General features: G+C 41.6%; 1 protein-coding gene, 1 non-coding gene and 1 pseudogene across 14 annotated transcripts in view; 2 read left to right on the forward strand and 1 right to left on the reverse strand.

The window, feature by feature from the left end:
• ERC1 (ELKS/RAB6-interacting/CAST family member 1) overlaps positions 1–2,833 on the reverse strand; it is a 558,216-nt gene extending 555,383 nt beyond the window's left edge. For 10 of the 13 annotated variants that reach the window (XR_009356580.1, XM_059184418.1, XM_059184417.1 and 7 more), the window contains exon 1: positions 2,403–2,504. The gene's annotated coding sequence lies outside the window, so the exon portion shown is untranslated. Of the gene's footprint in view, positions 1–2,226; positions 2,372–2,402; positions 2,505–2,620 lie in introns of those variants that run through there. The other 3 variants (XM_059184416.1, XM_059184424.1, XM_059184415.1) reach the window with 3 other exon arrangements.
• On the forward strand, positions 907–16,849 carry LOC131839699 (WD repeat-containing protein 31-like; annotated as a pseudogene).
• Positions 4,349–4,451, forward strand: LOC131840048 (U6 spliceosomal RNA). Its single transcript, XR_009357163.1, has one exon. It is a non-coding gene; the product is annotated as a U6 spliceosomal RNA (small nuclear RNA).
• Positions 16,850–22,604: the final 5,755 nt, after the last annotated feature.

Consider the following 22,604-nt stretch of genomic DNA (forward strand, 5'->3'; position numbering starts at 1 on the left):
AACAATCTGCTACTACTTCTAAAAGCATAAACCTAGAACAGAAGAGGAGTTGTTGCTGTAAGAACCTTCACTTTTATCTTGCTTCCAGTACTAATGTTGAATTAACAAACTGACATACTTACCTGACTTTAGTAATGGTGGGGAGGGGAGAGCTCACTAAATTCAACAAGAACATCACAGTAAAGACTAGCAAGCGACATTTCTTGAAAAATAAAATGTAGTATTTTTTTTAGGCACAAGAAATTCTAAAGAGAAACAGGCCACTTCTACCTGATACTTTCACCCAAATCCCATGACTTCATTCCCACAAAGAAGCACATCCCACTGTCAGCCATGCAAATGTAATTTTAGCAATATACGCAAAAATTTCACCTGGTATCTTAGTTCACATTTGTCCTCATTCATACCCAGTTAAAGTATAATTTAAAAGCCAAAACTAGGTAGGTGAATTTTCATTTTTCCTTCTAAGTAACTAATCCAAATCAAAAGTATTCATTTACCAACTTCTAATTTGATTTGTTTGAATACATTTAATTGAATCTTTTAGAATTACATACTGGACACTCTCACTTAATAGCTATTGTATCATCTGTTGCCTAAAGTCTGAAGCAGAAGTATTTCTAGAAGATCGTAGTTTGCTCATTAATTAAGCATGTTAAAAAAGGCAATGATCCGCAACTACTGACACTCACATCTGTATATTTCTCTCTTAGGTTACAGGAAAGCACTTCTCTGGCTCTGTTCCCAAATAAATTGAGTAAGCCTTGGGAAAGTCACTGCTTAAATTCCATTTCATGACGGCTTCTCTTCCTCCACAAATAAATTATTGAGAGTCATGCCTACTTCCATCCTTTACATAATACATGTCCATCACAGGACCGTTTTTCTGAGCAAGAAACAGCTTAAATGACACTAATTGATAGGTAAGGTCAGTGAATACTGTAATCTAATAAGGTGCAGGAATCGAGAAAAGATTCTGATTTAATGAATAAAGTTGTGAAACACTGATGTGAAGAACACTGAACACTGTTTACTCTTAGTAACATGTATCTACCTATCAATTGAGATACATGTCCCCAAAATGTTATTAAAGAGCATTTTAAAAGCACTAGACTCCAAGAATAGTTCTCAGAAATTGAGGGACCTCCCGGAAAAAAAAAAAAAAAAAAAAGGATTATTCCACTTCCATTTTTAAACTGTCTAATAACAACATCTGCAACTGAGAAATAAAAATAATCCCCAATAACTGAATTGAACACAAAATGTTTAAATGTCAAGGTCTGTTGAAAAACGAGCTGTAAAAGACAGCTGTGCTTTAAAACTTTAAGTATTTTTCATATAATTAGCTCCAACAGAACTGTTCAAATCATCCAGCCAAAGCAGTCAACCACAACCACCTGCAACTATTACTCAAAAACGTATCTTCCAAAGCAACCATCTGATTTTTCAGGCCTTCTCTTAAGGGGACAGGATAAAGCTTATAAGTCAGGTGATATAAAGAGATCTTTCAGGCACAGAGAAAAGACTGGACGGTAACACCTTTAAAGAACTAGGTGTAATGGGACCTATTCCCTTTTGCTGCTGCCAGAATGAAGTTGTCTTAATCCAAGATCTCACTCTTCTTAAAGGGTGTAAAACTTTAAACCCAGCCATCCTCACAAAGTACCCACCTGCGCCAAAAGCAGAGGGAGTCTCTTCCCTCCCGACTCATCTCGCCAGGAGGGAAAATATTAATAACCAAACCCTAAAGTAGAAATGTGAGACCTAGTGCAATAGCTTCTCCAACTATCTCAAAGGCAACATCCACAGCTCATCTTCCTTTTGAAATACAACCCTTCATCTCCTAGCTTACCATTTCACAGAAGGAAAAAAAATCCTCACCTCTTTCCACATTTTACATCAGTCGCCTAAACACACAGGTCTACCCTGACCGCACCCCAACCTCCTCATGGCTCCCCAGTTTCTCCATCTCGCCACTACCTCGCCCGCAACATCAGGCTTCAAACCCTCCGCAGCTCTCCAAACGCCCAGAACCCCTATCTCCCATCTCCCACCTCGGGCTCCCCACATCTACCGCCTCAGCTCCCGCCCATTCCTGGAGCTCGGTGGGGTGGAGCCCGCGGGGGGCTGGGGTGGGGTGGGGTGGGGTGGGGTCCGCTCCTCCCCGGACTTTCCCATCCCCCCTCCCGGTAGGGAGAGGAGGGGGAGGGGGTCCTGAAGCCTCACCTACAGCTCCGCCCCTCCCCGGGGGCGCGCTGCCCAGCCCTAGCCAGGGCCGTGAGGAAGAAGCAAGCTAAGAAAAGGCAAAAAAAAAAAAAAAAAAAAAGCCTCAGCGCCAGCGGCAGGCGGGAAGCTCTCCGTCCCGCCCGACTTCCGAGCTGCCGCCACGGCGGCCGTCTCACCCTCCTCAGGGCTGCCGCTATTGCTGCTGCTGCCGCCCGGACGCCGCCACCGCCGCCGCCGCCACTACCGCTGCTGCCGCCGCCGCCGCCACCACAGCCACAGTACGGCCCCAGCGCCCACCGACGTCACTGCGCCCCGCCCCCTGCGCGAGACACCTAGCCCCGCCCCGGGCCGCGAGACACCGCGAGCTCCGCCTCCTCCCGAGCGGGCCACCTACCCTTCCCGCACCCTCCAGGGAGTGCGAGTTGGCAGCCCACAGTCCTCCGGCGCCTTCAGGAGGAAGGCGGGTCACGGGCTGGGAGTCGGGTGACTCCAGGTTCCGGCGGCGATTGCGCGCCCAAGCAGAGCAACGGGCGCGGGGCGTCCACACCCCGCACGCGCGGCCCCTGCGGCCACGGGAAGGGAAAGCCGGAGCCCGCTCCGGGAAGAAGCGGTAGGTGGCAGCGAGGCAAGCCGGCGTTTGTCTCCTTCTGCTTGCCGTAGGAAGTGGACCGGCCAGGCCCGAAGAGCGGAATCGTCGCTTTCCCAAACCTTAGAGTCGCCCCACCCCCTCCTTGGCCCGTTACACAGGCCCCAGGATCGCCACTGCTGTAGGGGAGTAGGTCTAGCAGTGTGGTATACTCTGGGCTGCGCTCACGAGGCCGCGGGGGAAACCCTTTGTCCGAGGGAAATTGGATTTTTCCCCCACCCTTAGTTTTTGCGAATGTGGTCGCGTGGCTGTGCACTCGACCTTAGGGAAAGAACTTCGGCGTCGCAGAAGACCCACGCCAGTGTACGTGGTTTTTGTGTGGGAGCCCGGCGGGAGAGCAGAGCGTGGGCGGAATTTAAGATGCACATTCAGCTCCTGCGATGTGCCAAATGCGGAGCTACGTTGTCTTAGTTGGTCTTCACAGCAGCTAGGCGCGTCTACTAAGCAAATGGTACCTTCTTTCAGGAAACCCAATTTTCTTGTACTGAATTGCAGTCAGCTTTTCTTTTGTTGGAGTCATGCAGAGAGGGCAGCTACATCCATTAATTTACGAATGTAGGTAAACTATCCCTAATCAAGAAAGTAGGAGTGATGTGATATATATTCGCCCCAGTCTTTTAGGTTGTATCAGGTAATTTAAAATGCCCCTTAGAAGGGGTTGACTCATATTTTACCCCTCCTTATTCTCCACCACAATTAACCAATTTACACTCCTTCATAATCCCACTAACATTTTCCCGTCTGTCCTCAGTAGTCATATTCATTCATTCACCAAATTCTACAGTGACATCCTGCCCAGACTCTGCTCCCTTCCAGATCACCACGCACTTGGATTATTAAAGTTCCCCGTCCTGCTGTACCGTCGCCCCCTTCAGTACATTCAACATATGCCTACCAATTGTTGGACTGTGCTGCCAAAGAAGATTGTAGAGCTGCCAAAGAAGCATCCTAAAATACTTCATGTTTTTAGACATCTGGCTTTTTACCCTCCCCCCCCCAAAAAAAGCCATCTTTCTTCGACTGTTTTTCAAGATCTTTCTCATCTAACTGCTGATCTGCTCATCCTGTTACTCCCCAGCAGTGTGGGAGGTTTAAAAAACAAAGTGGGAGTTGTATCCTAGTTTCCATTCTGCCATGCTCTACTTGAATGACCTTGGCAAAATCACTTTATTTCTGGGTTCTACTTTTCTTAACTGTAAAATGCAGTGTGAACTCGATGTCTGAGATCTGCTATGTTGCTAAAATAATGTGGATCTGCAGAGTTACTATGTTAAGCACTAGATTATACATACACAGGGTGCTATCAATATCACAGACTGAGAATTGTGGTGGTTTGTTTTTTTGTGTTGGGGGGGTTATTTTTTGGTTTTTCTGCCCTTCTGCTGGTCGTTTTTTCTTATTTCCTACTCTGCCCCAGACGTTTTGTTTTGTTTTGTTTTAACTTACGCTTTATATTTTTTCGTTAAGGCCAGCTGAGTGCACCCTTGGGTAGCACATACACTAAAATTGGAATGATAGAAGATCAGTGTAGATCCTGTGCAAAGATGACACACAAATTAATGAAGCATTCCATAATTTTCAAACTAATGTAACATTGGTTGTCAACTATACTTCAATTACAAAAAAAAAGAAAAAGAAAGAAAGAAAACTAGGGGGCACCTGGGTGGCTCAGTCAGTTAAGCATCTGCCTTCAGCTCAGGTCATGATCCCAGGGTCCTAGGATCAAGCCCCATATTGGGGTCTCTGCTCAGAGGGGACTCTGCTTCTTCCCCCGCTCTTGCGTGCTCTCTCACTCTCTCTCTCTCTCTCTCATTTCCTCTCAAATAAATAAAATCTTTTAAAATAATAGTAATAAAAATAAATTAAAAATAAATTTTAAAAAAGCTAGCTAAGTACAGGCATGCATTACCTCTTCTTCCTGAGACCCATTAAAATGCTAATAAAGGAATTTTTAAAATGATACAAAACCCATTCATAATAGAAAATGGGAAGACCACCAAAACACATATATATATTTTTAAATTTACACCCCAAGTGAGTGCAGTCTGACTAAACAAAATGAAAGAAACCATAATGTGGAGCAGGTACAGGGGGTACTGAGGCCAACAGGAAGATGAAATAAAGACCTTGATACAGAACTGAAGAACCCTTCCTTATCTCCGATACAGTATGTAGGCATTTATCCCAGGCTAAAAATCAAGCGTTCTCATAATCTCTGGGGAGGATTTGGGCTGCTGTTTGAGTATATAATGACTAAGAATGAAACTAGTCTTCACTGGCACAATAGCTGGTTTTCTACCCACTCACCCTTGAGTGAAGTTGTGCAAGTTGGCAAGACCCTCCCAAGTTCACAAGATTCCTAATCAGCATTCCAATTACTTCATCTTAAACATGAACAGACAACCAAGGATTAGATTAATAGCTACTTAAAAGAAGTCTCCAATTTAGGGGGAGGGGAGAAAGATAAACAGAAAATGTGGCCATAGAGGAAGTAGAGAAACTTCAGAGAACTTAAAATATAATAATTAGTATGTTCATGGACTTTTTATTACACTTATGAAACAAGAATAACATACATAGTATACTTAGTATATAACAATCAAAGAATAAAAAGTAAGTCTTGAAATCATAAATAAGAAATTGCCAAAATTAGGGGTGCCTGGGTGGCTTAGTTGGTTAAGCACCTGTCTTTGGCTCAGGTCAAAAATCCCAGGATCCTGGAATAAAGGCTCCCTGCTCAGCAGCAAGTCAGCTTCTCCCTCTGCCTCTCCCCCTCCCCAGCTTGTGAGCGCACTCTCTCAAACAAATAAATAAACTCTTTAAAAAAAAAAAAAAAAAGAAAGAAAGAAATTGCCAAAATTATAAATTCACTTGACGTGTTAAAAGAGAAAGTGAATGAATTTTTTACAAATAGAAGAAATAGAGGGCACCTATCTACCTCAGTTAGGAGAACACATGACTCTTGATCTAATAAGTAAATAAACTTTTAAAAAAATGCAAAGAAATGGAAATTGCAAGAGAAAATATATGAGAAAGAATCAATCCAATAGGACTAATATTACAAGAGAAAGAGAAAACAAAGTAAATAAAGAATGGAAAATTACTCAAAAATAATGGAAGAAAATTTCACAGAGCTTAAAGTGTCTACTCACGCAGAGCAAAAACAAAGAAAAAACAACCTTGTAAAAATGTTAGAACTGCAAAAATAGAGATCTTTAATTTCCAAAGGGGGGGGAAATAAGTGACCCAAAAATAAGCTGACATTAGAACTCTTACCAGCAACTCTAAATATAAAAAGATAACAAAGAGTTTCAAGTTTCTTAGGGAAATACTTCTTGAACCTCACAACCTAAGGGAAAAAATATCAATTTTTTTTAAATTCCACTCCTAGCTAAATTATCATTAAGTAAAGAGCAGGATGAAGACATTTTTGGGTCTGCAGGGATTCATAAAGTTAAATTTTTTTTTATGATTTTATTTATTTATTTCACAAAGAGAGGAACAGAGAGAGGGAGCACAAACAGGGGGAGCAGAAGAGGGAGAGGGAAAAGCAGACTCCTGGCTAAGTGGGACTCTTTGGTGGGGATTCAATCCCAGGACCCTAAGATCATGATCTGAACCAAAGGAAGAAACTTAACAGACTGAGCCACACAGGTGCCCCTCAAAAACCCTTTTTATTTTTTTTTCCAATTTTTTTTTATATTTTTTATAAACATATATTTTTATCCCCAGGGGTACAGGTCTGTGAATCGCCAGGTTTACACACTTCACAGCATTCACCATAGCACATACCCTTCCCAATGTCCATAACCCCACCCCCCTCCTCCCAATCCCTCTCCCCCCAGCAACCCTCAGTTTGTTTTGTGAGATTAAGAGTCACTTATATCAAAAACCCTTTTTAAATAGAGTTCCTTGAAGACATCCTTAAGCAAAATGAGATAGAAAATAGGTCATTTGACAATATCATATTTAAGGATTACTGGATCTAATTCGGGGAGGTCCCAAGAACTCCAGACTAGACTGGCATGGAAAGAGAGGAGCTCTCGAAGAGAAATCCGAAAAACAAAGAATTCAACTGAATAACTAATTATTGTGATAGAAGGCTTAGAAAATGCTGTTTTCTGGTGTTCAACTTTTAGACCAACATATTAATAAATTATAAATAATCTTGCTATCATTAAAGCATAGTTTGTAAATTTATACCATGGGCAATATACAGGAAAATATACAGTAGATAGTTTAAGACATGGAACATACAGAGGCAAAAAGGTAGAAATAAAGCTAAAGCATTGAAGAGATTATGTTTATTATTGGCAGAACTTCTCTAGTTATTAAAACGTATTGTTCAAAGTAGGAAAAGTAACTAATGGAGGAGCAAGTAATTGTTAGTCTATACTGAAAGGGTAGGAAGACACAAGATACAAGGTTTATAAGTAAGCTAAGTTGTCATCGATCTAGGTAGTTCGTCAAGAAATGGTAGCAGAAGACTTAATAGTGTTATAATGGCAATATTTTGCCCCTATTTTTTCTGCAGATTCTATGCAATCCTATTAAAATCTCAGCTACCTTTTGTTTTTCCCCAAAAAATTGACAAGTTGTGTCCCTCACATGGAAGTGTAAGGGACACAGGATAGCCAAAATAATCCTTAAAAAGAAAAAAAGGAAAACCCATTCTTCTTGATTTCAGAACTGACTACAAAGCTACAGTGATCTAGATAGTGTAGAACTGGAAAAGTAATGAACATATCTATCACTGAAATGGACTTAAATGTTCAGAAATAAACCATACATTTATGGACAATTAATTTTCAACAAGAATGTCAAAGTAATTCAATGCGAAAAGAATAGTCTTTTTTTTAAGATTTTATTTATTCATTTGAGAAAGCATAAGCAGGGGGAGGGGCAGAGACAGAGAGAGAAGCAGAATCCCCACTGAGCTGGGAGCCCATGTGGGGCTTGATCCCAGGACCTGGAGATCATAACCCAAGCTGAAGGCAGCCACTTAACTGACTGAGCCATCCACACCCCCCAAGAATAATCTTTTTAACAAAGGATGCTGTAACAATTGTATATCCAAATGCAAAAGAATGAAACTGGACCCTTATATCACATTTACAAAAATTAATTTAAAATGGACCATAGACCTAAATATAATTAGTTAAAAATATAATACTCTTAGAGAAAAAACAGGTATAAATCTGTGTGACCTTCGATTATAGCTTTTTAGCTATGAAACCAAACATACAAATGACAAAAGAAAAAAAAGTAGCGAAACTGGACTTCACCAAAATGGAAAACTTTTGTATTATTTAGCCTTAAAAAGGAAGGAAATCCTGACACATGTTACAACATGAATAAGTCTTGGAGACATGATGCCAAGTGAAATAACCCAGTCACAGAAGGACTGTATATTGTATGATTCCATCTATATGAGATAACTAGAGTAGTCAAATTCATAGAGTCAGAAAGTAAAAGGGGGTTGAAGAAGGGAGAATACAGAGTTAGTGTTTAGTACTTCCCAAACTTCAGTTTGGGAAGCTGAAGTTCTGGAGATGATCATGGTCATGATTGTGTATCAATATGCATGCCCTTAATACCATACAACTGTACATTTAAAAATGGTTAAAATGGTAACTTTTATGTTGTATATATTTTACCACAATAAAAAAAAAAATTATCTCTTATACTTCAAGTATACTAGTTGGGACTAAATTGTGTCTCTTCAAAGTTCCTCACCCTTTCCCAAACCTTCAACATACTTGGAGAGAGGCCTTCAAAAAGGTAATTAAGTGTAAATGAGGTTGTAAGAGTGGAACCCTAACCCAATGGGACTGGTGTCCTTGTAGGAAAAGGAAGAGACACTTGGGGAATATGCACAGAGAAAAGGTCACATGAAGACACAACCTAAAGATGGCCATTTGCAAACTGGTCAAACCTGCAGACACCTTGATCTTAGATACCCAGCCTTCAGAACTGTGAGAAATAAATTTTTGTTGTTTAACCCATGATATTTTGTTAATGTATCCCTCCCAAACTAATACAGATTTTGATACTGAGAAGTGAGATGTTACCTGCAACAAATACCTTAAAAAATGTAGAAGTAGCTTTGGAATTGGATTATGATTAAAGGCTACAAGAGTCTTGAAGTGCATGTTAGAAAAAGCCTAGCATGCCTTGAAGAGAGACTGTTGGTACAAAAATGGATATCAAAGGTGATTCTGGTGAGCTCTCGAACAGAAATGAGCATGTTGCTGAAAACTGGTGGAAAGGTGACCCTTATCAAATGGCAAAGAAATTGGCCAAATTATGTTCTCATATTTTATGGAAAGTAGAATTTTTTTAAAGATTTTATTTATTTGAGAGAGAGAGAGAGAGCGCGCGAGCACAACCGGGGTGCAGAGGGAAAGGGAAATGCAGGCTCCCCTCTGAGTAAGAAGCCTGATGGGGACTCGATCCCAGGACCCTGGGATCATGTCCTGAGTCAAAAGCAGATGCTTAGTTGACTGAGCCACCCAGGCATCCCTGGAAAGTAGAATTTAAAAGTAATAAAGTTGAATATTTATAAGCAAAGTGCTGAAGTACAGCCTGATTTCTTCTTACTGCTTATAGTAAAATGCAGGAGAAGAGAGATAAATTGAAGGAATTAGGCAAAAAGGAACTAGAATTAAAGATTTGGAAAATTCTTAGCCTATCTGTGATATTATGACTTATATTTGGTCACTCAGATAACCAAACATATTTCTCAAATATATCTACTATTCCTGGCTCAGGGCTCCCAAAACCCTTGGAATTTCCTGAGCAATAAAAGCAATGGGAACATCTTTTGTCATGATATTTGGTGACATAAGTGAAACAGATGTCTTGTAACAAGCTCCTTTCCACAACTGGGCTTATGTTAGTAAAGTGACTTTTGGAAAGCCCCTAAGGATAGGGGCCGGTTGCCAGGGGAACCAAACAGGAATAGAGGTTTGGAACTTTCAGTCCCATCCCCACCCCCAACTCTTGGGAAGGGAGAGGGGATGGAGTTTGAATCAATTACCAATGGCCAGTGATTTAATCAATCTTGCCTATGTAATCAAGCCTCCATCAAAAATCCAAAAGGATGGGATTTGGAGAACTTCTGGGGTAGTGAACACACAGAGGTGAGGGTTAAGTGATGCAAGGGCGTGGTGGGAGCTCTCATCCTTTTACCATACCTTGCCCAATGCCTCGCACCCATCTGGTTGTTCCTGAGTTCTATCCTTTTATAATAAAACAGTAAGAAAGGAAGAACCACTGAGAAGGATGTGTCTCTAAGTTCTGTGAGCCACTCTGGGAAGTTTAAGGAGGGGGTCATGGGAATCTCTGATTCCCTAAGGAGGGGATCATGGGAATCTCTGGTTTATCGCCAACCGGTCAGAAGTACAGGTAATAATTTGAACTTGTATATGGCATCCTGAGTTGGAGGGGAACATTGGAACTTCCGATTTGTAGCCAGTTGGCCAGGGACACAGGTAATAACACAGACTTGCTTCTGGCATATGAAGGAGCAGAAAAGAGTGTGGGGTGACAGCACTCCTATGGGGCTGACCCCTTAACCTGTGGGATCTGATACCATCTCTGCATAGATACTGTCAGAATTGAGTTGGATTATAAGATACACAGCTGGTGTCTAGAGAACTCCTTGGTAATGTGGGGTAACCCACGTCCCTTCCACATGTTGGGATTGAGGGCAGTACTCAATGAATAGCCATATTACAAAAGAAGAAAAGGTATATTCTACAAAGCACATCAAAGGTGTGACTGGAAAATCATTTAATAAAGAGATCAGGGATGCTATAGGATCCAAGGGCAGGCTGCCCCAAGATGGGTCACTTTGGTGTAAACGTTATTTTGAACTAAAACCAGTTAAAACCCAGCTGATTCAGAAAAAGCTTTTTATCTCCCCCTCAACTCTCTCCTTGTATCAGGAAGAGAGCTATTAATAGAGATTCCTCTTTACCTAAGAAACTTGTCTACATAATAAGGCAACCTTGTTTTTCTAAACATCTTTCACCTTCCTGCTAATGGTCTTTCTCCCCTTTGCATTCTCTTTAACTCATGTAAGCATCATGTTGCCTGACTGTCTTTGGAATTTCCATGTCTGTGTAGATTCCCTGTATATATGCTATTAAATTTGATTTTCTGTTAATCTGTCTTGTATCAATTTGATTCTTAGTCCAGCAAGAAGGACCTTGAAGGTAGAGAAAATTCTTCCTCCCAACAGTGTGACTCATGGATTCAGTCAGCCATCTCAGAAGTATGCAGGAATAGAGAGGAGATTATACCAACAGAAACACTGCCAACTTTTAGTAATGGGGACAGAGTCAACAAAATAAAGGAATCCTGTTGGACTTCTGGGATTCTACAGGATGAAAAAAATAGAGCTCTGCCAGTCCCCATTATCCTTCAAGAAAAGGGAGGAATAGCACCAAAAGCTTTTCAGGGATCAGCAGAGCTGTCACTCCTACCATGAGCCCTGAGGATATATGTCTAGGGGTGGAGGACCAAGCTGTATCCTCAGTTTAAGTCGGTCAGGCTGCTACCAACCAGTCCTTCAGGAACAAAGCTACTGCCCAGGACCAAGAAGATGATGCTGCCACCTCCATAGCCCCAGAGGACAAAGTATTAAGCCAGAAAAGATTATACTAGAGCCTTCAAATCTAACGGAATTTGCTTTGCTAAGTTTTGGACTTCCTTTGGATCCACACCCTCTTTCTTCTTTCTCTCTTTTAAAATGAGAATGTTGAGGTCCTGGGTGGCTCAGTCACTAGGCGTCTGCCTTCAACTCAGGTCATGATTCCAGGGTCCTGGGATCAAGCCCCGCCTTAGGCTCACTGCTCAGCAGGAAGCCTGCTTTCTCCTCTCTTGCCTGCTGCTCTGCCTACTTGTGATTTCTCTCTCTGTCAAATAAATAAATAAAATCTTTAAAATAAAATAAAAGGCAATAAAGGTTAAATGCGGTCATATTCAGTCTGTGGTATTTTGTTATGGCAGCCCTAGGAGACTCACTAAGACACTGTCAGGAAAGTGGAAAGACAGTATATAGAATGGGAAAAAATTTTGCAAACCGTATATCTAGTATTATATCTAGAATATATAAATAACTCTTTAAATGCAACAATAAAAAGATAACCCCATTAAAGAAATGGGTACAAAATGTGAATAGATATTTCTCCAATGATGTACAAGTAGCCAGAAAGAAAATCTCCTAAAAATTGTGTACACCACCTCTGCTTATATCCCATGGCAAAAGCTCACTACATGGTCATTCTTTGCTCAAGGACAAACTGGAAATACAGCTTTTATTGTGGATGGTCATGGACCCATTGAAATTAAGTTCTATTACTAAAACAAAGAGAAAATGGCTAGCAGTCAACAATGAGATGCCTCATATCTCTATCTAGAAAGCAGCACAGAGGCACAAGGAGATGAAAATATGACAAGTTAGGCACATGAGGATAGAAAAGGCAGTTTCTTGATTTAAATCTACTTAAGAGTCCCAGAAGGAGAATGGAGAGAATGGAGATGAGCTTATATCCATATAATGAGTGATATTCTTTCATACTGATAAAAAACATAAATCTACACATCAAAAGTCACTCAGAAGACTAAGTAAAAAGAAATCCAACCTAGAAAATTCCAGTGAAGCTGACAACATGAAAGATAATACCTTTTTTTCTTTCTTTTTTTTTTTTAACAACATACCTTAAAATCAGTTGCATTATTTTCCTAAGGGCTGCTATAATGGTGCCACAAACTGGGTGGCTTAATATAACAGAAATTTGTTGTATCACAATTCTGAAGTCTAGAAGTCCAAAAGCCATCAAGGTCATCAAGGTCATCAAGGTCATCAAGGTCATGCTTCCCCTGAACTGGTAGGGGAAAATCCTTTCTTGCCTCTACCTTGTTTCTGATGATTTGCTAGCAATCCTTGTCATTCCTTGGCTCACAACTGCAAAACTTCAATCTCTGACTCCATTATCATCTGTTATATCTTCATATAACTGTGTCCCTGTGTCTCTTTTCCTCTCCTAAAAGGACACCAGTCATATAGGATTAATGGGGCACCCTTCTCCAAAATGACCTTATCTTAACTAATTGTATCTGCAGTTGTCCTGTTTCAAACTAAGGTCACATTCTTAGGTACTGGGGCTTAGGGCTTTAACGTAACTTTTTGAGTGACACAATTCAACCCTTAACATCAGTTAAAAAAAAAAAAAAAACTCAGCTTATTTACAAAGGCACCATAATTAGATTGACAGCAGACTTGTTAACACAAAAGGGAAGGCAGAAGACAGAATAATATCCTCAAGTACTCAGAGAAAATAAGTCATCTTGAAATTACGTACATAGTAACGCTATTTTATAAGACCAAGGACATAATAAAGACATTTCACATAAACAAAAGCACAAGGTTTATTACCAGTTGATCTTCACCAAAGGACATAAGTGACACTTCAGGAAAAAAAAAAATCCTAGAAAAAAGTTCTGAAAGACAGGAATGTAGTGATCAAAGAAATTAATGAACAAGGGGAGATATCTAAATACACATGGCTGGGAGCACCTGGGTGGCTCAGTGGGCTAAGCATCTGCCTTCAGCTCAGGTCATGATCCCAGGGTCCTGGGATCAAGCCCCACATCAGGCTCCCAGCTCAGTGGGAAGCGTGTTCCTCCCTCTCCCACTCCCCCTGCTTGTGTTCCCTCTCTCACTGTGTCTCTCTCTGTCAAATAAATGACTAAAATCTTTCTTTTTAAAAGATTTTATTTAATTGACAGAGAGAGAGGGAGAGATCACTATAAGGGTCTGGTTGGCCAGAGGGAGCCATTTCCTTGTGGCCTTGGTTTGACCCTGCCCTTCCCAGAGGAACTTGCTTGCAGGCCCCCTGATATAGGGGCGGGCCAGTCCAGATGGAAACATCCAATCAGTGGGGTGCACATATATTTACTATGGTAAATTGAAATTTGGTCACCCGTATTGCCGACCTAGCATGACTGTGCAGTTTTCCCTGTGTATTGCAATCTCATTGGCCACCTGTGTGTGGGCGGGGCTCAACTCCTCCCCCCACCTCTATAAAAGTTAGTCTGTGAGGTTGGGAGTGGTAGTCGTGGGGCCGCATCCTCCGGGGTGTCATGAGCTTCACTGGGGAGCGGGGAGCATGGAGCGGTCCCGCTGGGTAGGGGAGTCCTTGGGGTCGGTGTCTCGTCATCACCTCTTTGTAAGACAACCCTGACTGGTCGATTTGATTTTCGATGCTTGGCACGAAAAAAAGCTTTGCTTGACTTTCTCTTTGTGTCTGTCTTGTTCCTTTGATCACGGACCCTAACAATCCTAAGTAGGCAGAAGGCAGGCAGAGACAGAGGGGCAAGCAGGCTCCCCAATGAGCAAAGAGCCTGATGCGGGGCTCCATCCCAGGACCCTGGGATCATGACCTGAGCCGAAGGCAGAGGCTTAACCCACTGAGCCACCCAGGCACCACAAATAAATGAATAAAATCTTTTGAAAAAAAATAAATAAATACACATAGTTTATAACTTTACAAAACTGATTGAAGAAGAAATAGTAAGCCTGAATATTTCTATAAAAAAGAAATTTGGTAGTAAAAAACTCTCTCACTTAAAAAAAACAGTTCAGAAGTTTTTACAAATCAGTTCTACAAAATATGTAAGGAACAGATAATTTTAAACTTATTTCCAACTCTTCCAGATAACTCATAGAAAAATAGAGTTAGAAAATGCCCCAGTCCAACTCATTTACTGAAGTTAATAATAAAATATGAATACCAAAACCAGACAAGGACAGTTTAAGAACATTAAGTTATAGAACAATTCTCATGAAAGGTACAAAAAATAGTAAGTGGCAAGCCAACACAATAATATATTTAAAAGATAGTGTGTAATAATTAGGTTGGGTTTATGCTGGATATACAAATGTAATTTAATACTACAAAATTATTGTACTTTGCCAAATTAAGGTATTAAAGAAAAAACATGTATAAAAAAATTTGATAATCCAATACTCATTTTATGATACAAATTCTAGCAAAACACCTCCTGTCCGGGGCGCCTGGGTGGCTCAGTGGGTTAGGCCGCTGCCTTCGGCTCGGGTCATGATCCCGAGGTTCTGGGATCGAGCCCCGCATCGGGCTCTCTGCTCGGCAGGGAGCCTGCTTCCTCCTCTCTCTCTGCCTGCCTCTCTGCCTGCTTGTGATCTCTCTCTGTCAAATAAATAAATAAAATCTTTAAAAAAAAAAAAAAAACAAAACACCTCCTGTCCTAGCGATGCATGTCACCGCTAAGGGCAGAGGCACCAGAGGCTGTGGAGTGTGGGAGCTGTGGACGCCCTCCACTCTGTGCCCCACCAGCCTCAGCTCCGTGACCTGCCAGCCGGCTGGAAACACAGAGATTAGCAAGTGGCTGCCCGAACTGTTTTCCAGAGGATAAACAGTACAAGTCATTGAAACAGCAGCTCACCAAGAAAATCCCATTAAAAAAAAAAAAAGATTTTGTTAATTTGAGGCACCTGGGTGGCTCAGTTGTTGGGTGCCTGCCTTCAGCTCAGGTCACAATCCCAGGGTCCTGGGATTGAGCCCCACATCAGGCTCTCTGCTCAGCGGGAAGCCTGCTTCTCCCTCTCCCACTTCCTCTGCTTGTGTTCCTTCTCTCGCTATTTCGAAAGAAATAAATAGGTAAAATCTTTAAAATATATATATATTTTTTTGTTATTTTAAAGTAACCTCTACACCCAAACTCAGAATCCTGAGATCAAAAGTCACATGCTCTACCAAATAAGCCAGGCAGACACCCCAAGAAAATCCTATTGGTCTGGGGGGGACACAACTTCCAGCAGCCACAAGGGTGCTGCTGTTCAGGTGCCCTCTGAAATGAGCTCTTTCTCAGAAGGTTTTATGTAGATTCTGTGCACTGATGGGGAAACTGCAAAGCAAACTCAAACACAGCACTTCTCAGTTAAAAAAAATAGAGGCCAGCAGAATTGCAGAAGAGAGAACTCGAACTAAAGCTTGTCAGCAGTAGAGCCCAGCCCCCATGAACACTGTCTCTGTTGTTGCTCTGAACTCAGACCTGGGTGTCTCCAGAGGAAAAGATAAGCCAGTCATGGCCTCTAACTTGAAAACTGGAAATGTGGTGAAAGGTTCAGAGAACAGGAACAAGAAATCACTAAGGTAGCCTGTATTTGCAAATCAAGTCAGTTCTTCAGCACCTGTCGTGAAAGAATGGTCATGATGTGGGACGTACATGGTCCTTCACAACCAAGGCCACAGTTCCTAGCCACACCCTGGTGGTCACTGCATTGGCTATGAGTCCAGACATGTCACAGCTGTGTCCTGGCTCTTGGGACAGCACCCTGCTTCTGTGGGATGTTGGGACTCGTGTACAGAGAGCCTCCGTCTCTAGGAATCCAGGCACTTAGCTGCGCTAGGTCCCCCAAGAACAACATACACTTAGACTTCTGAAGATAAAACCATCAGATTATGGACAGTCGGGGGCTGCAGGTGCCTCATGCATTTCCTACAAAGCAGCAATATTCAGACTTCTGCAAGGTCAGCAAGGACAGACACAAATATGTGTCCTGCAGCAACGGCTTTGGAGGGGAAGGCTGTGAAGCCACATTATGGAACATAAGGCAGACATGGAACAGAAAATGAGAATATAAGGGCATTTCCAGACTCTTGCATCCTGCATCTTTCTACCAAGAGCACTGGCCTCAATGCCTATAATTGCTACTTTATTACATGACATGATTGCAGAGTCACATTTTGGAACCAATATACTGGAGCCTGCTTGTTCACCTTGTCCCTGGATAGATTAGGACCTTTGACTTCCCTGGCTGTTGGTGACACTGTCTCCTTATAGTATGCAAGTTTCAGCAGAGGAATTCACCTGCTCAGAGGGGACCACATCTGAGGGCTGGAATTGCAGGAAGTGGCAGATTTCTGAGGCCAAGTGTCATTTCACTGAACAATATCAAACCATGGCCAGTCAAAAATAAAAACAAAAGCAAAAAAACCTTTTAGCAAAGCAATTATGGAGGAGAAATTTAATCTACTAGAGAGCTATTTTTGAGGGTCAGATTGTAATCTCAGGGTCGTGAGTTCAAGCCCCATGTTGGGCTCCACTTAGAAAAAAAGCCTACTGGTCTTAAAAATGATTATAGTAAAGAATAATAATAATACAAAAATTAATAAAAATGCTTATAGCAAGCCTTACCATTCATGGAAAAACATTAAAACCATTCTCTTTAAAATCAGTAATAAGGCAGATCCACTATTGTCTCTCCCATTCAACATCATATCATTGTCCTAACTAGCATATTAACACAAGAACAGACATTTATAAGGATCAAAGAGGAAGAGACAAAAATATTATTATCCACAACTGATATGATGGTCAGCTTTAGAGTTTCTTACATAAAAAAACTGTTAGACTAGGGGCGCCTGGGTGGCTCAGTGAGTTAAGCCTCTGCGCTCTGCTCAGGTCATGATCTCAAGGTCCTGGGATCAAGCCCCGCATCCGGCTCTCTGCTCCGCAAGCAAGGAGCCTGCTTCTCTATCTCTCTCTGCCTGCCTCTCTGCCTACTGATCGCTCTCTATCAAATAAATAGATAAAATCTTAAAAAAAAAAAAAAAAAGAACTGTTAGACTAACCACTTGAGTTAATAAAATGACTTAATAGTGTACCTAGACACAAAATAGATATACAAAAATCAAGCATATGCTATACCCTGGTTAGGAAATGTAATTTTTTTCCTTTTTTTAAGAAAATGTAATTTTAAGGGGCACCTGGGTGGCTCAGTCATTAAGTGTCTGCCTTAGGCTCAGGTCATCATCCCAAGGTCCTGGTATCAAGCCCTGCCTTGGGCTCCCTGCTCAGTGGGAAGTCTGGTTTCCCTCTCCCACCGCCCCCGCCCCGCGCTTGTGTTACCTCTCTCACCATCTCTCTCTCTGTCAAATAAAATCTTTAAGTAAAAATCTGTAAAAAAAAAAAAAAAAAAAAACTTTTTAAAAAATGTAGTTTTAACAGAGAAAAAGATATACAAATTACCCATAAAAATATGACAAAACATTCAACTTCATTTATGATTAAAAAAATGTAAATTAGGGCACCTGGGTGGCTCAGTGGGTTAAGGCATCTGCTTTTGGCCCAGGTTGTGATCCCAGAGTCCTGGGATCGAGTCCGATGTTGGACTCTCTGCTCAGCAGGGAACCTGCTTCCCTTCCTCTCTCTCTGCCTGTCTCTCTGCCTCTCTGTCAAATAAATAAATAAAATATTTTTTAAAAATTTTAAAAAATGTAAATTAAAAATACAATGAAATATTATCTCTCATTATCAGATTGCCAAAAATTCAAAAGTCGACAACACGCTGTTGGTGAGGCAGTGAGGAAAAAGTCACTCTCATACATTGTGAGAGAGAATGTATAATAGTGCAACCCCTCTAAAGGATTATTAGTTATTATCTAACAAAAATACATATACATGTACCCTTTGACTCAGCTATGCATTTTCGAGATATTTACCCTAAAAAAGTACCACCACAAACATTAAACAATATATATATAAAGTAATTCCTTCAGGCATTTTTGTAGTAGTAAAATATTGCAAATACAGTTTGACAATACAGGCGCCCCTAGTAGTAAAATATTGCAAATACAGTTTGACAAACTATGCTTCATACATATAATAAAGAAATGGAATTGTGAAAAAGACCGATGATTTCTACAGACTGATACAGAGAGATTTGTAGGTATGTTGTTAAGTGCAAAAGAGTCTATGATATGCTACTTTTTGTATAAGAAAGTAGAAATATTTGTTTATTTTCTGGAAAAGCAAACAAACAAACAAACAAAGAGGAGCACCTGAATGGCTCTGTCAGTTCAACAACCAACTCTGGATTTCAGCTCAAGTTGTGATCTTGGGCTCTGTGCTGGGTGTGGAGCTGCTTAAAATTCTCTCTTTCTCTCTTGTGCTTGCGCTGACGCGCACGAGCGCCTTCTGCCCCTCCCCATCTCTAAAAAAAAGTGAAACGAAGAATAAATCAAATCCTAATTAGTAGTTACTGTATAAATCTGCTGAGGCTACCCCAAAATACCACAGCCTGGGTGGCATAAGCAACAGAAATGTATATTCTCGGGGCGCCTGGGTGGCTCAGTGGGTTGAAGCCTCTGCCTTCGGCTCAGGTCGTGATCCCGGGGTCTTGGAAGCGAGCCCCGCGCTGGGCTCTCTGCTCAGCAGGGAGCCTGCTTCTCTTCCTCTCTCTCCGCATGCCTCGCTGCCTACTTGTGTCTACTACTACTGTCTGTCCAATGGATAAATAAAATCTTTTAAAAAAGAAATGTATATTCTCACAGTTCTGGAGGTTGAAAGTTCAAGATCAAGGTGCCAGGAAATTCGGTCTCTGTTGATACACGCACTCGGATGGCATCTCTTCCTGGCTTACAAATGGCTGCCTCCTCCTTGTGTCCCCACGTGGTCTTTTCTCTCTGCATGTGCAGAGAGAGAGAGAGAGAGAGAGAGAGATGGGAAAGAGATGAGAGATGGGGCTCCGATGTCTCCTGTTTTTCTTACAACAACACTGGTCTTACCTGATAAGGGCCTCACCCTTATGCTCTCATTTATCTTCTATTACCTCTTTAAATGCCCTATCTCTAAAAGCAGTAACATTGAAGGTTAGGTCTTCAACACACGAATTTGGGGGGAACAAATTCGGTCCATGACAGTTACCTCTAGGGAGTGAATGGAATGGATATGGATATTAATGAGATTTCTCTGAGCATACTGTTTTGTGAAGTTTACAATTTTATTTGTAAAGTTTGAATTTTTAATCACATCAATGCTTTATATGTTTTTAAGAAATTAATTACAAAATAATGAAATAGGGAGCCTGGGTGACTCAGTCTCTCTGACAAATAAATAAACAAAAAAGAGATAGCGCAAGCAGGGGGAGAGGAAGGCAGAGGGAGAGGGAGAAACAGGCTTCTTGTGGAGCAAGGAGCCTGATGTGGGGCTTTGATCCCAGGACCCTAGGATCATAACCTGAGCTGAAGGCAAACAGGCTTAACCAACTGAGCCACCCAGGCGCCCCTAAATAAATTTAAAAAAAAAAAAAAGAATAAAACAAATGAACTTGATCATATCAATTGGTACATAACCACATTGATGAAAAATTTCACTTGTTATTTTTGAACATAGTATTTAGATGATAATCCTTAATAATACCTAGTCTACTAACTACAAAGAAATTTTGACAGTTACTTAGATTTGTTATTGTTGGCATCAGTGGAATAGTAATTCTGGAACTATTTTGTCTTTGTTATAGGGTAGAGCACAAAAGTAAATGCACTGAGGTTATTGTGAGAAATAGTGCTTTTGACTGTTGGATAACAGTAACAGCAATCACAGATCATTATTTCCTTGTGCTGGTTTCCCAAGCCCCGGTTACCACCGGATGATACAAGGGCTGGGTAAGACCTGCACATTATGTGTATTCCTTAGGAGAGGAATCCTAAGCTTAGGATGTCCCAGTTTTTTATAACGGGCTGCAAGCAAACATGTCTGACTTTTGCCTTGCAGAGAGATTACCTTTATCACACTGGGTAATGGTAAATAAGCCCGTCTTGATGGAAGATGTTAGTTTCCAAGACTGTTCACTATCTAAAGATCTTCGGAAAGATAATCCAAAGCAAAAGGACTGTGCTTCTGCTCACAAGTCATGAAGAAATGTGAGACCATGGAGAACGATCTCCCAGAAGCCAGTGTGTAGAACATTCTACAACACAATTGTTCCAGAAAGACACCTGGCTGACTCAGCCAGTGGAGTGTACAACTCTTGATCTCGGGGTTGTACCTTTGAGCCCCACATTGGGGGTAGAGATTACTTAAAATCTTTAAACAACAACAAGATCAACAACAGAAACGATTGTCCTGGAATCATTAAAATGTTAATGTCCTAGCAAATGCTGTCAGAGTCCTGCTCCTATTTTTTCCTTAACTTTCCCACTTTAATGTGTTGCCCACTCCCAGTTTTTCATTTCTTTGTCTGAGGGCTTTTTTTCTTTTCTTTTTAAAAAAGATTTTATTTATTTATTTATTTATTTGACAGAGAAAGGGAGATCACAAGTAGGCAGAGAGGCAGGCAGAGAGAGAGGGGGAAGCAGGCTCCCTGCTGAGCAGAGAGCCGGATGTAGGGCTCCATCCCAGGACCCTGGGACCGTGTCCTGAGCTGAAGGCCGAGGCTTAAACCACTGAGCCACCCACACGCCCCAGTGAGGGTTTTTTTTTTTTTTTAAACCTCTGCCTAAAGTGGACCAATGGGGAATTAGCTTTCCCAGGAGCTGCCCTCAACCGATGTCTCATACAAGTTAGCAAGTGAGTGTTCTAGTTCCCTTGCCCTCTGAGCATGAAATCTGTGAGATACAAGTTTGACATGAATTCTCCAAGTTTCCCAACAGTATGGACCAGTTTTCTTCAGTGATAACTGGCTTAATAACACACCCATTGTTGTCCGCTTGCTTTCTCTGTCTCACTTCCCCATTACTCTGTTGGCACTTCTTGAGCTCATCTTCCAAGTAAGCTAACTTGTACTTGAATCCTTGCCTTGGAGTCCGCCTCTGTTAGAACCCAAAATTAAGACATGTCCAAGTGGGAATGTCAGATATGCGATTAAATATGAATGTTGAATTCAGAGGAGGGGTTCAGTCAATATGTCATCAGCAAAGAGATGGTTCTTTGTTCTGGTTGTCTATTGCAACAAGAGATATTAACCTAAAATTTAGTGTCTGAAACAACTTTTTTTTTTTTTTTTTTGGTAGCTCACAATTTTGTGGATCAGAAAGTTGAGGCTGTCTCAGCTGGGCAATTATTCTCTTTCACATGGCATCACCTGAGGTCACTCACTGCGTGGTATTCAGCTGCTAGATGAACTTTAATCCACCACAGCTGGTAAAACTGAGCCAAGATGAGACACCAAAGGTGTGAGTAGAGGCACCTCCATCCTTCCAGCTACTCAGCCAAAAGGCTGGAGTCCTCCTTAATTCCTCTCTCTCATCCCTCCCATTCAATCCACTTTCAGAGTACGTCCAGGACCCAACCACATTCATCACCCCATTACCACCATGACCCAACCCACGGGGGTTTCTCGTCCGGATTATTTTGATAGTTCCCTAACTGGTCTCTGTGCTTCTTTCCCCCTCCCCGTCATCCTTTTAAGAGCTAGATCATGTTATATCACCTTTGTGCTCAGAATACTCCAGTGGTTTCCAATCTTAATCACAGCAAAATGTGAATTTTTTAAAGATATTATTTATTTATTTGACAGATAGAGATTACAAGTAGGTGGAGAGGCAGGCAGAGAGAGAGAGGAGAGAGAAGAGGAAGTGGGTTCCCCGCTGAGCAGAGAGCCCAATGCGGGGCTTGATCCCAGGACCCTGAGATCATGACCTGAACCGAAGGCAGAGGCTTTAACCCACTGAGCGACCCAGGCACCCCAAAATGTGAATTCTTAGAGTAGCCTATAATTCCTACAAGATTTGGTCCTCTCTGACTCTTTGAACATAATCCCGTTCTCTCCTTCTAGTTCATTCTGCTCCAGTTGCACTGAATTCCTTACTGATTCTCAACAATGCCAAGCATGCTCTTGCCTCAAGACTTGCTCCTTCAGATGGGCACATCTTCTTCCTTCTTCCAGATAGCTTCAAGC

This window comes from Mustela lutreola, chromosome 8, assembly GCF_030435805.1.
Source record: "Mustela lutreola isolate mMusLut2 chromosome 8, mMusLut2.pri, whole genome shotgun sequence".
Taxonomy (NCBI): domain Eukaryota; kingdom Metazoa; phylum Chordata; class Mammalia; order Carnivora; family Mustelidae; genus Mustela; species Mustela lutreola.